The sequence below is a fragment of the Papaver somniferum genome, chromosome 1, assembly GCF_003573695.1.
Source record: "Papaver somniferum cultivar HN1 chromosome 1, ASM357369v1, whole genome shotgun sequence".
Lineage (NCBI taxonomy): Eukaryota > Viridiplantae > Streptophyta > Magnoliopsida > Ranunculales > Papaveraceae > Papaver > Papaver somniferum.
Genome location: NC_039358.1, coordinates 25,110,751 through 25,121,704, shown reverse-complemented (window position 1 = coordinate 25,121,704; position 10,954 = coordinate 25,110,751). Strand labels below are relative to the sequence as shown.

At 35.2% G+C, this 10,954-nt stretch overlaps 1 long non-coding RNA gene across 3 annotated transcripts; it reads left to right on the top strand.

The window, feature by feature from the left end:
- Positions 1–3,147: 3,147 nt before the first annotated feature.
- LOC113281517 lies at positions 3,148–10,408 on the top strand. 3 transcript variants are annotated; one of them, XR_003326210.1, is made up of 3 exons: positions 3,150–3,451; positions 5,815–5,868; positions 5,947–10,408. It is a non-coding gene; the product is annotated as an uncharacterized LOC113281517 (long non-coding RNA). The 3 variants fall into 3 exon arrangements; XR_003326209.1 differs by having other exon boundaries at positions 3,148–3,451; positions 5,815–10,408; XR_003326212.1 differs by lacking the exon at positions 5,815–5,868 and having other exon boundaries at positions 3,156–3,451.
- Positions 10,409–10,954: the final 546 nt, after the last annotated feature.

The window sequence follows — 10,954 nt, the reverse complement described above, 5'->3', positions numbered from 1 at the left end:
AATTTGTCTATGAGCTTTCATGAATTTTTTTATTTTCGATATGTGAGCTTTCATAAATTTTTTGAAAATATGCTCTCGTTTCAAAGACGGATGATTGCGAGAGGGAGCAAAAATATATATACATATATTTTCAAAGTTACGTGAGTTTCACGTTAAAATATATATTTTTTGTAAAATCAATGTTTTGATTTTGAACAACTGTTGAAAGTAGACAATTATTCGCGGTGAAATAACGTTTGTATGTGAGTTTTCACAATTATAGAACGGACGTCTGTCCAATTTTTTGAAAAACCAGTGAATGTTCACACAGTGAAAATTTATGTGAAATCAAATTTTGATTTTCATCAATAGAAGTAAACAATTTTTGATAAAATTTTGTTTGTATGGATTTTGTGATATGATAGTGTATGCACAAATGAGTGTTCACTCGGTGCGAGTCGCTCACACGGTGAAAATTTTGTGGATTGCTCACATGAAAAATCAAGTTATGATTTTGAATAAAAATTTTGCTCGTGTTTGCAGGTTCGAGGAGACGAGCAAATTTTGAAGTATTAACTCTTGTATCACAATCCTGTTAGTGGAATCTTAAACAGGTAAGAGTTGAAAGTTTCCATTTTTGTAGACGCTGTTGTGAGAACCTTTATTTCATGATTCATTGTTTTGTTGAATCTTGCGCTTTGTATGAACGATGTGTTGTATCTGTCTCAACCACTTTGCAAGAATGACTGACTCCCATGATGACACTTCCAGAGATGAAGTTTCCAGAGATGACATCTGAAAAAGCGGGGGTCTAACAACACCACCCAATATTTCGCTTAGCAATCTATATGGACTAACTCCGAAAAACTTTCTAGAGACTCAACTAGACAGTCAGACTCAATCAAGGTAAAAGTATCTCAAGGAGTTAATATCTCTCTCTTGTTTTGATTTACTCAAGCTAATGCACATGTTCAAAGTATGTCGACATCTTTACTTTGTAAGTCCTTTTTCATACTTACAATCTTGGAATGGATTTTCCACACTTCCAAAAAAGTTTAGAATTGGTTCACTGACTTCCAAGAACTATGCGACTGATTATCCTATCAAATCACCAAACATGGGTTTCACGGTTCTACCAAAACAAGTTTCGGTTCTACCTCCATGTGGGTACTAGATTAGTCACACTAGTTACCAAAACTTGATTGACTAGGTACTAGGATCAGTTCCCACATATATATGGTATCTGTCATATCCCATTGTCTATGTTCTTATGGGCAGTCCCTGTAGTGGTGCCTTTAGTTTAATCATGTGCTTTGCACGTGGTAATTGAATACTTTTCCTTTTTAGTCTGGTCGTAAACCTAATTGAACTTAAGCGAATTATTATTGAAGTTTTTCTTCCTCCGCCTCTTTGAGGTATTATCTGAATCCTTACATTGTAGATCCTGTAAATTTTGTCTGGTTTATCAATTGTAGTGTAGATCACTACAAGTCTTTCCTTGGCACATAACATGGCTGAAGACACTAGGTTGAAGCAGTTGGATGAAAGTACTAAGAAATTGGATCTTGAATTACAAAAATTGCGTGAAGAATTTCAGTCACTTCAATCTGTGAAAAGAGATGTGCAGACAATGAAAACTGATATTGCAAATCAATTTCAACTTCTTCAATCTTCTTTTGACAAGAAGTTTCAATTGCTTTTCGATAAACCAGTTTTTTCTTAAGGGTATAATCAAAGTGGTGAAATGAATAATCCCTGGGAAGATGGAGAAGTACCATATCCTTCAACTAGTAACCACTTCCATAATTACCAACAGGGACATCATCAACGAATCATTCAAACTACTCATATGGGGGAAGGTCAGTTTTCCAATTACAAGCCTAAAGTCGATTTTCCACGTTTTGATGGCACTAACCCTAGAGCTTGGGTCATAAAATGTAAGAAATACTTCTTTCTACATCGAATGAATGATGAACAGAAGGTGCACATGGCAACCATGTACTTGGATGGCAAAGCAGATGTCTGGTTCCAAGACTACCAAGTAGGTAAGGGTATTTTGTATTGGGAGGATTTTATTATTGATGTTTGTACTAGATTTCAGGAATTAGGACATGATAATGTTGTAGGAGAATTTAATAAATTAGACCAAACAAATATTGTTTTGGAATATCAGGAAAAATTTGAAGAGTTGAAAGCTCTTATGTTAGCCAAGAACCCTTCTCTGAGTGAAGACTATTTCATCCATAGTTTTGTTAGTGGACTGAAGGAAGATATCAGATTGGTAATACAGATGTTTACTCCTTCTACCTTGCAACAAGTCTTTTTCTGGCTAAGAGACAAGAGTGTATCATGGACAGGGCTGCTAGGAATCAGCCAAAAACTTTTACCAGATTTTCTGTTGTGGGTAAAACATTAGCAGTCTCCAACAAACCTTCAACTGTGCTTCCAGTAGTCACTACACCAACTATTACCAGTCCCACTACAAGTCCTAAAATGCAACCTGTCAAAAAACTTACTTATGCTGAAATGCGAGCAAAACAAGAAAAAGGGCTTTGCTACAATTGCTATCAGTTATACACTAAAGGCCATAATTGTAATAAGCAGCAGTTGTACATGATAGTTGTTGATGAAGAAGAAGGACTACATTCTACAGAAGTGGGAGAAGGGTCTAGTCCAACTATTGTTGAATTGGAAGAGGACATGGAAATCTCAGTACATGCCCTGGTGATCAGTGCCTAATAATGCATATTTCAGATCATTTTGTTGTCTTTTGTCACATCTCAAATGCTTTAATATCCTATTTTTGTGTTAAATTGTGCATTTTGCGTCTCGAGGTATCAATAATCTTTATTTTGTTGTAAATATTGATATTTGTGTATGTTTTGTATTTGTATTTGTAGGATTCATAAATATAAGGAGGATCATAAAGTGAGCAGTTGATTGAAGGTCAGAGTGGTAACAATAAAGAGAGTGGAGCTAATACGTGGACTACAGAAGGATCAACTCATATCAGAAAGAAGATGGACCAAATGTGGGCTTAATCCGCGTTTGGAAAATGAGGAAACAAGTTTGAAGTTCATATATCCACATATACCTTAGCTAAGGAAAGCATCCAAACATGCCCTAGGAAATTTTACCATCGACATTTCCAATGGCAAAGAAACGAATTTGCTAGCTTATCTTCTCCATTACACCACTGACCACACCTTCCCTGTTAACTAAACACAAAAACAATCCTATCTATGATAACCCTGACCTCTCTATCCCTATTTCACTAGCCACTTTATGTCTCTTTGTCTCTCTGCCCATTACCATTTCAAATCAAGACCATCTCTCTATCACTCTCACAACTTCTCTTCTCTCTAATAATTAGAAGTACGACTATGAAGTCAAAATCAAGGTTTAGAGACATGGGAGACAAATTCAGGCGACGTTGTAAGTGACTGTTCATATTGAAGACTTTGTATCATTGGTGAGTTCAAAGAAATCAAATCCCTAATTTTCTGATTGTATTTGTTGACTAGGGGGATTGTTAGACTTGAAGATTTTGTATAAATAGGGGAGGCAGTGATATTTTGAAGATAAGCCTGGAGTAGCCGGTGCAACTTGCAGTAGTAAATTAGGTTTAATTTCATCTTGTATCATGTTCTAAACAACTTTTCTATGGCATAGATGAAGCCCTTAATTTACTGCTTGCTTATTCATGTTTTCAATATTGTTCTTGTTGTGTTTCATTGAGTAAGGATGGGTTTAATCTAGAGCTTCCATTCACATAACTTTCACTTAGTATGTTTTGCATCCTAGGTTGTTAGAAATTGTGTAATTGTTGCTCCAACTTATGATTAATTGAATCAATTGGTATGTGATTAGTTGTGCCTTAATTAGACAACTAATGCTAGAGATTAATACCTTAGTTGACATTAAGCTATCCAACCTAAGATTACCCTGGATTAAACGGCAGGCTTGAACCTTCACCGGTGTCCATTGTAAAAGGACGAGAACATAATTTGAAACTGAAATAGATTAGCATAGATTAGGTGCTGGACTCAACTGCTCTAGTACCCTTTTATTTGCACTTTTGTTTTCTAATTTGTGTTACATAAACTTATCTTGTCGTATCGACACACAACAAACCCTCTTTTGTTACTTCTCGTTTAAATCAGTATAAAAGACCTTAGAATCAATTCTACATCGCCCTAGTCTCTGTGGGATTGACCTGTATTTGCTTTGTCTACTATAGACGCTGTGAACTTGCAGTATAATTGTAGGTATCTTCTCTAGCCTACCAAGTTTTTGGCGCCGCTGCCGGGGACTCGGTAGCGGTGTAGCTGAAGTTTCTTCGTTACCTTACTGATTTTCAGTTTAGACCTTCGTTATCTCTTGTAAATATATGTTATCTCTTGTACTGTTTTTAGTATAGTTGTAGTTTTGATTTTTCTATCTCCTGCATCATCACATATTTTGCTCAGCTACAACTATCTTTGCATCTAGCTGTCATGTAGCTTAGTTTACATAGTGTAACTGATTCTCATTTCAGCCGTTGTTTTAGTTTTTTTTGTTTTAAAAAAAAATATTCTTTGCACTTTAAGTTAGGTTAAAATATGTAGCTTGGCCTGTAACATCTTAGCTGTAGTTGTAAAAGTTGTTAATTCATTGTTCTTTCTGTCAGTAGCATAACTTAGATTGCGTTTCCAAGCCATCTGTATATATAATCCTCTGTAGTAGTAGCTTTGTAGCCGTAGCTATCTATCCTCAATTAGTCCATTGTTAAGTTAGATGCATCTTTTTGTTTTATTTTTCTTTCAGCTAGTATTACTTGCATCATTGTCTTAAAAGAAAAATAAAAATAAAAATAATAATAATTTAGCTCTGTGTTCTGTGTAGCATATTAAGTCATCTGCTGTTTTCTTCATTTAATAGTTTACAAACATCTGTAATTTTGCTGCTGTATCATAGCTTAGATAGTCCATTTGCACATGCATCTTGTTATATTGAAAGCTGTCTGTCATTCCATTTTGTAGTTTCTTAATTGTCTGCGATCATCTGTAGCTTCTTAGTCGCAGTGGTAACTGTAGTCGCAATCATTCCTTTGTAAATTGCATAATTGCATCTCAGTTAGGACATCTAAATCATTGTCTTTTACCATATTTGTAAATCAAATCTGACTAAAGTTCTCTGCATCTGTAGGTTGTATATATGCTTCATTAGATTTTATTTTTACTGTTGTAGTATAACTTAGCTTTAGCTCTTCATTCATCTGCATTCTTTCAGTTCTTTTGCTAAGATTCAGCGACTTTGCATCATTATCTTGTAGTGTAACTTAGTGTAACGTGTGCCATTTCATGCCTTCTGTCATCATCATTTGTAGTTGTAGCTGTAATTTTGAATTTCAGTCATTCTCATAAACTGCATCTTTTCATTCTTTTTGTTTACTATCATTATCTTGCATCTGTTCGAGTCATTTAATCTGTGTCTAATGCAGTTTGTGGTTTAGTTTGTATATGTGTTAAATTTTAAGTTGGTTTGAACTCTTTCAACCTGTAGGAAACAGCATCTGTAGTTGTAACTTAGTAATCATTTTAGCCTTGTAAATATTAGTTGTATCTGCATCTTTATTTTCATCTCTTCAAGTCATTTAGTTTACCTGTGGTACCATCTCTGTAATTCTGAGTAATTTAGCCTAACATAAAAAATTTGTAGTTTCTCATAACATGTGCACCTGTAGTTAAAGCATCATTATAAGTTAAGTACATCATTAATTAGGTAATTGCATTTCATTCCCCTGTGATTTATCCAAGCATTATGCATTGTCTTATCTTCATCTTCCAATTGCAGTTTGTCTACACCTGCATCAGTCTGTCCTTCTCAGATCATTCGATTAGTGATCAGGTGAACAAATAATTTATGTGTTTCTTTGCTTTACCTGCACACATTTCTGAGAATTGAACTTCTCCTCTGAGCAACCAGGTACTTGTGAAGCTGAAATACACACCAAGGAAAGAGAGAAAAACGAGAAACACAATCTGTGGTAGTGCCTAAACCCAGTTTTATACTGGCGGTATTGTTCTCTTAACTTTTTTTTTATCTCAAAGGCTATACCTAATTTGTGCGCCGAACTAGTTGCTACTGACCATTTTCAAACCCCTTCCAAGTATGATATGTTTATGCATGATTCCATGACACTTGAGTAAAATCTTCGATAGCTGAAATTCTTGTTTCACTGCACTGAGTTCGTGTCTGTATGCATCTCTGAATCTGTTTTACTAGGTACTCTCTAGTTCTGCTGCATAGTGTGTTTATAATTTAAAAAACTAGCTCTTGGTATCCATGAACACGACCCTGTGATAGTTCGAGTAACACCTACGCTAACTGGAATTGCCGTTTCACTGTGCTGAATTGATTCTGTGTGCGTAATCTCTATCTTTGGAATCTCACATGCATTATTTCCCTGTAGTGTGACTTGCTTGGTTGTTTGATAGCCATAACATGTCAGGATTTTGGACGGGCATTAGGGATAAAAAATCATCGCACAAACACATTAGAGAACTCGAACATGAGCATGCTTCGCATTTTGAGTTTCCATTACACTATGGTGTTGATAATTATAGGGATTATTATGGACCTTTTCTAGGTCTTGAGCCTCAATATGCAAACCCTAATGATTATTCACATATGTATCAGCCACCACCAGGGGATGTGGAGCAAGTCTGTACTCCCCTGATCCCTTTTATGCATTCTGTGATGGAAAATCTCAAACTCATTGAATAAAATAATGCTAGATTTTAATTGCAAGCATTGCATGATCATCCATACAGCAACACATCTGAATCTCCGTTCGGTAGTGAACCTCATGTACAACCATATACTGAATATCCATATGAAACGAGGATACCCACTATTGAAGACTCTCCTTCCATTGGACAAATTAATATGATTCTTAAAATGAACCTGATTCATTTACAAAGTGAAGAAAGGAATAAATTTCATGATGAGATGTTTGTTATTCCTAATGAGGTAAATTTTGAAAATAGTGTTTATGTTTCTACTCAAGAAACCAATATTGAATATGAACCTAATCTAAAGGTAAATGAGTGGACTAGGGACACTATGGTTTTAAAAAGGACATTGCATCCTTGTTACGATGATGATGATAATGATTTAATTTTAGAAGAGCATGTTTACTCTGAAAATGTTGTTGTGTAATCTTATGTTCCTATAACCTTAGACTCCGTTGTTGCGACTTTGAAAAATGATGTTTCTTCTGATTTTCTTATCCGTAACTCTGAAATTTTGGATGATATTGATATGGATTTGGGGATTGAACAATTGTTTTGTGGAAGTGTGCATGATACACAACTTGCATCTGACCTAGGGATGGCTGAATTTTCTATTGACACTGATGATCTTATGCACATAAATTTTATGTGTCTAAATCCCTGCCTAGGTCAAAATGTGTTGTGTCTTCTGATTTTCTTATGCATGAGATGGAGACTTTGGATGATCATGATACTGATTTGGGTCTTGTTGATTTGTTCTATGAATGTGAGAATGTTGCGACACTTGCAGATGATTTAGGAGATATTGGTGTGACTAATAATGATGTGCCTAATAATGATGCTTAAGTCGCAAACTGAGACTCTTCCACCCAACCTAGATTTGGTTTGTAACAAAATTGTAAAACCATCTTTTCTAAGAATACCTGATCTAGGATTAGAACTGTGTGCTTCTCAAGTTCTTTTGGACCATTTTGCATCTAAATATAACATCTCTAAGGATCCACAGTTGGAATGTGTGTCACTGCCCGTTCCTAACATAGTTCATTTTGAACTAGATCTTCTGCACGATGCACCCCTTAAATTGTTAGATTTTGTGCCCAAAAGTATATTTGCTGAAAAATCTAGGTTTGGGGGTAGCTCATCTTTTCTGGCAGCCTCACTTAAATTTCTGTCATGTTATAAATGTGTGAGGTTATAAAAATTTCTACATACTGTCTTTTGGGTTGATCCTCAACTCTTTAGGTTGTATGTGTATGGTGAAGTTTTCTTGTATATAATCCAGTAGGTGATGTTTCAGTTGAGTCTTATGTTTTCTTTGTATATATTGTGCTAATCCAATGTGATCTCAGCTGGAAAATGTTGGATTCTAGCCGCGAATAATGGAGTTCGGTTCTTTCTTTCGTCAAATCTGGTAATCTCTTTCCTTTTTCTCAAACTCAGCATGTTTCTCCTGGTATGTTACAGTTATAATTCTGTTGATCATTAGAAACATTGAGGACAATGTTTAGTTTAGGTTATGGGGTGAAAAGTAGATACCATATGACTGATCGCATGCTATAATTGAAAACAGAAATCTTTCTTTTTGCTATAAAAAAATAAAAAAAATGAAAAATGGAGCTCATTTACCTTGAATTGTGATACCTGGGCATGTATGATATCTTAGGATTCTTAGTCTAGATGATGAGGCACCCATGATTCTAGCACAATTCACATGTGATATAGAAAATTTGCACATGCACAATCAACCAAGCGTGTATAGCGTCGGTGTTTCATAGGTTAAGTAGGTTGCCAATCATCTAGAATACTGAATGAGACTTGACTAGCTTGTTCTTTGGTTGGATGGGATAGAAGTTGGAGGATACATTAAGAAAAACAACTATTGAATTTGACCGGGTGCATCGAAAAGGGATGCCTCTTGCTAAAAGTGTCATGTAATGTATTTTTCTGTTTTTGTGTAAAGTTATCGTGTCATCGTGTGTATCTCTTGTTATTCCAAAATCAATTCAAATGAAAAGGAAAAAAAATCATAAAAAGAAAAAGAAAAGAAAATTTCAAAGCCAAAAAAAAAAAAAAAAAAAAAAAAAAAAAAAAAAAAAAAAAAAAAAAAAGAAGTATCCATTGTCTGTTATTATATTTTGTTTCAATAAAAATGTTAAAGTGTCTCTCCTGCCTCAAAATGAGAGTAGTCAATGTAAATATTGCACTCAATGTTCTTTGTTGTTATGTGTTGTAAATAGTCTTGTAATATGCAAGGAGGGTATAGCCATCGATGTACAACGCGGGTAAACTGAAATATCACCAACTCTTAGGTGAACATTCACAATTCTCGTAAAGACGGACATCTAGCTTGTATTTGAATTCAGTTCTTAGCCTAAAAACTATCTCTTAGTAATTGGCAGTCATAACTTCCTACAGTAAACCATTCTCTATGCATGTCTAAGGTGATACACTTTACACTCTTATCACATGTCTTCAGTTGTTCCAGTGCTAGAATTGTGCCTTTTGAAAGCTAGATTGACATATCCATTTGCTGCGAGCTAAAACTGAATGCAGGTATCACTTTCATGGAATCTGAGCTTATATTTTATCCTAGAACTTTTTGGGTATTTTTTGTCGAGCGATAGTGGTATAGGTAGGACTTTTCTTTTAGTTTTGTGTTTTACTCGCGGACGAGCAAAATTCAGGTTTGGGGGTGTGATCAGTGCCTAATAATGCATATTTCAGATCATTTTGTTGTCTTTTGTCACATCTCAAATGCTTTAATATCCTATTTTTGTGTCAAATTATGCATTTTGCGTCTCGAGGTATCAATAATCTTTATTTTGTTGTAAATATTGATATTTGTGTATGTTTTGTTTTTGTAGGATTCATAAATATAAGGAGGATCATAAAGTGAGCAGTTGATTGGAGGTCAGAGTGGTAACAGTAAAGAGAGTGGAGCTAATACGTGGACTACAGAAGGATCAACTCATAGCAGAAATAAGATGGACCAAATGTGGGCTTAATCCTTGTTTTGAAAATGAGGAAACAAGTTTGAACTTCATCTATCCACATAAACCATGCCCTAGGAAATTTTACCATCGACATTTCCAAGGGTAAAGAAACGAATTTGCTAGCTTCTCTTTCTCCCTTACACCACCGACCACACCTTCCCTGTCAACTAAACACAAAAACAATCCTATCTATGATAACCCTGACCTCTATATCCCTATTTCACCAGCCACTTTCTGTCTCTTTGTCTCTCTGCCCATTACCATTTCAAATCAAGACCATCTCTATCACTCTCGCAACTTCTCTTATCTCTACTGATTAGAAGTACGGCCATGAAGTCAAAATCAAGGTTTAGAGACATGGGAGACAAATTCAGGCGGCGTTGTAAGTGACTGTTCAGATTGACGACTTTATATCATTGGTCAGTTCCAAAAAATCAAATCCCTAATTTTTTGATTGTATTTGTTGACTAGAGGGATTGTTAGACTTGAATATTTTGTATAAATAGGGGAGGCACTGATATTTTGAAGATAAGCTCGGAGTAGCCGGTGCAACTTGCAGTAGTAAATTAGGTTTAATTTCATCTTGTATCATGTTCTAAACAACTTTGTTATGGCATAGATGAAGCCCTTAATTTACTGCTAGCTTATTCATGTTTTCAATATTGTTCTTGTTGTGTTTCATTGAGTAAGGATGGGTTTAATCTAGAGCTTCCATTCACATAACTTTCACTTAGTATGTTTTGCATCCTAGGTTGTTAGAAATTGTGTAATTGTTGCTCCAACTTATGCTTAATTGAATCAATTGGTCTGTGATTAGTTGTGCCTTAATCAGGAAACTAATGCTAGAGATTAATACCTTAGTTGACATTAAGCTATCCAACCTAAGATTACCCTGGATTAAACGGCAGGCTTGAACCTTCACCGGTGTCCATTTTAAAGTGACAAGAACATAATTTGAAACTGAAATAGATTAGCATAGATTAGGTGCTGGACTCAACTGCCCTAGTACCCTTTTATTTGCACTTTTGTTTTCTAATTTGTGTTACATAAACTTATCTTGTCGTATCGACACACAACAAATCCTCTTTTGTTACTTCTCAAACCCTTTTTTGTTACTTCTCGTTTAAATCAGTATAGAAAGACCTTAGAATCAACTCTACATCGCCCTAGTTTCTGTGGGATCGACCTGTATTTGCTCTGTATACT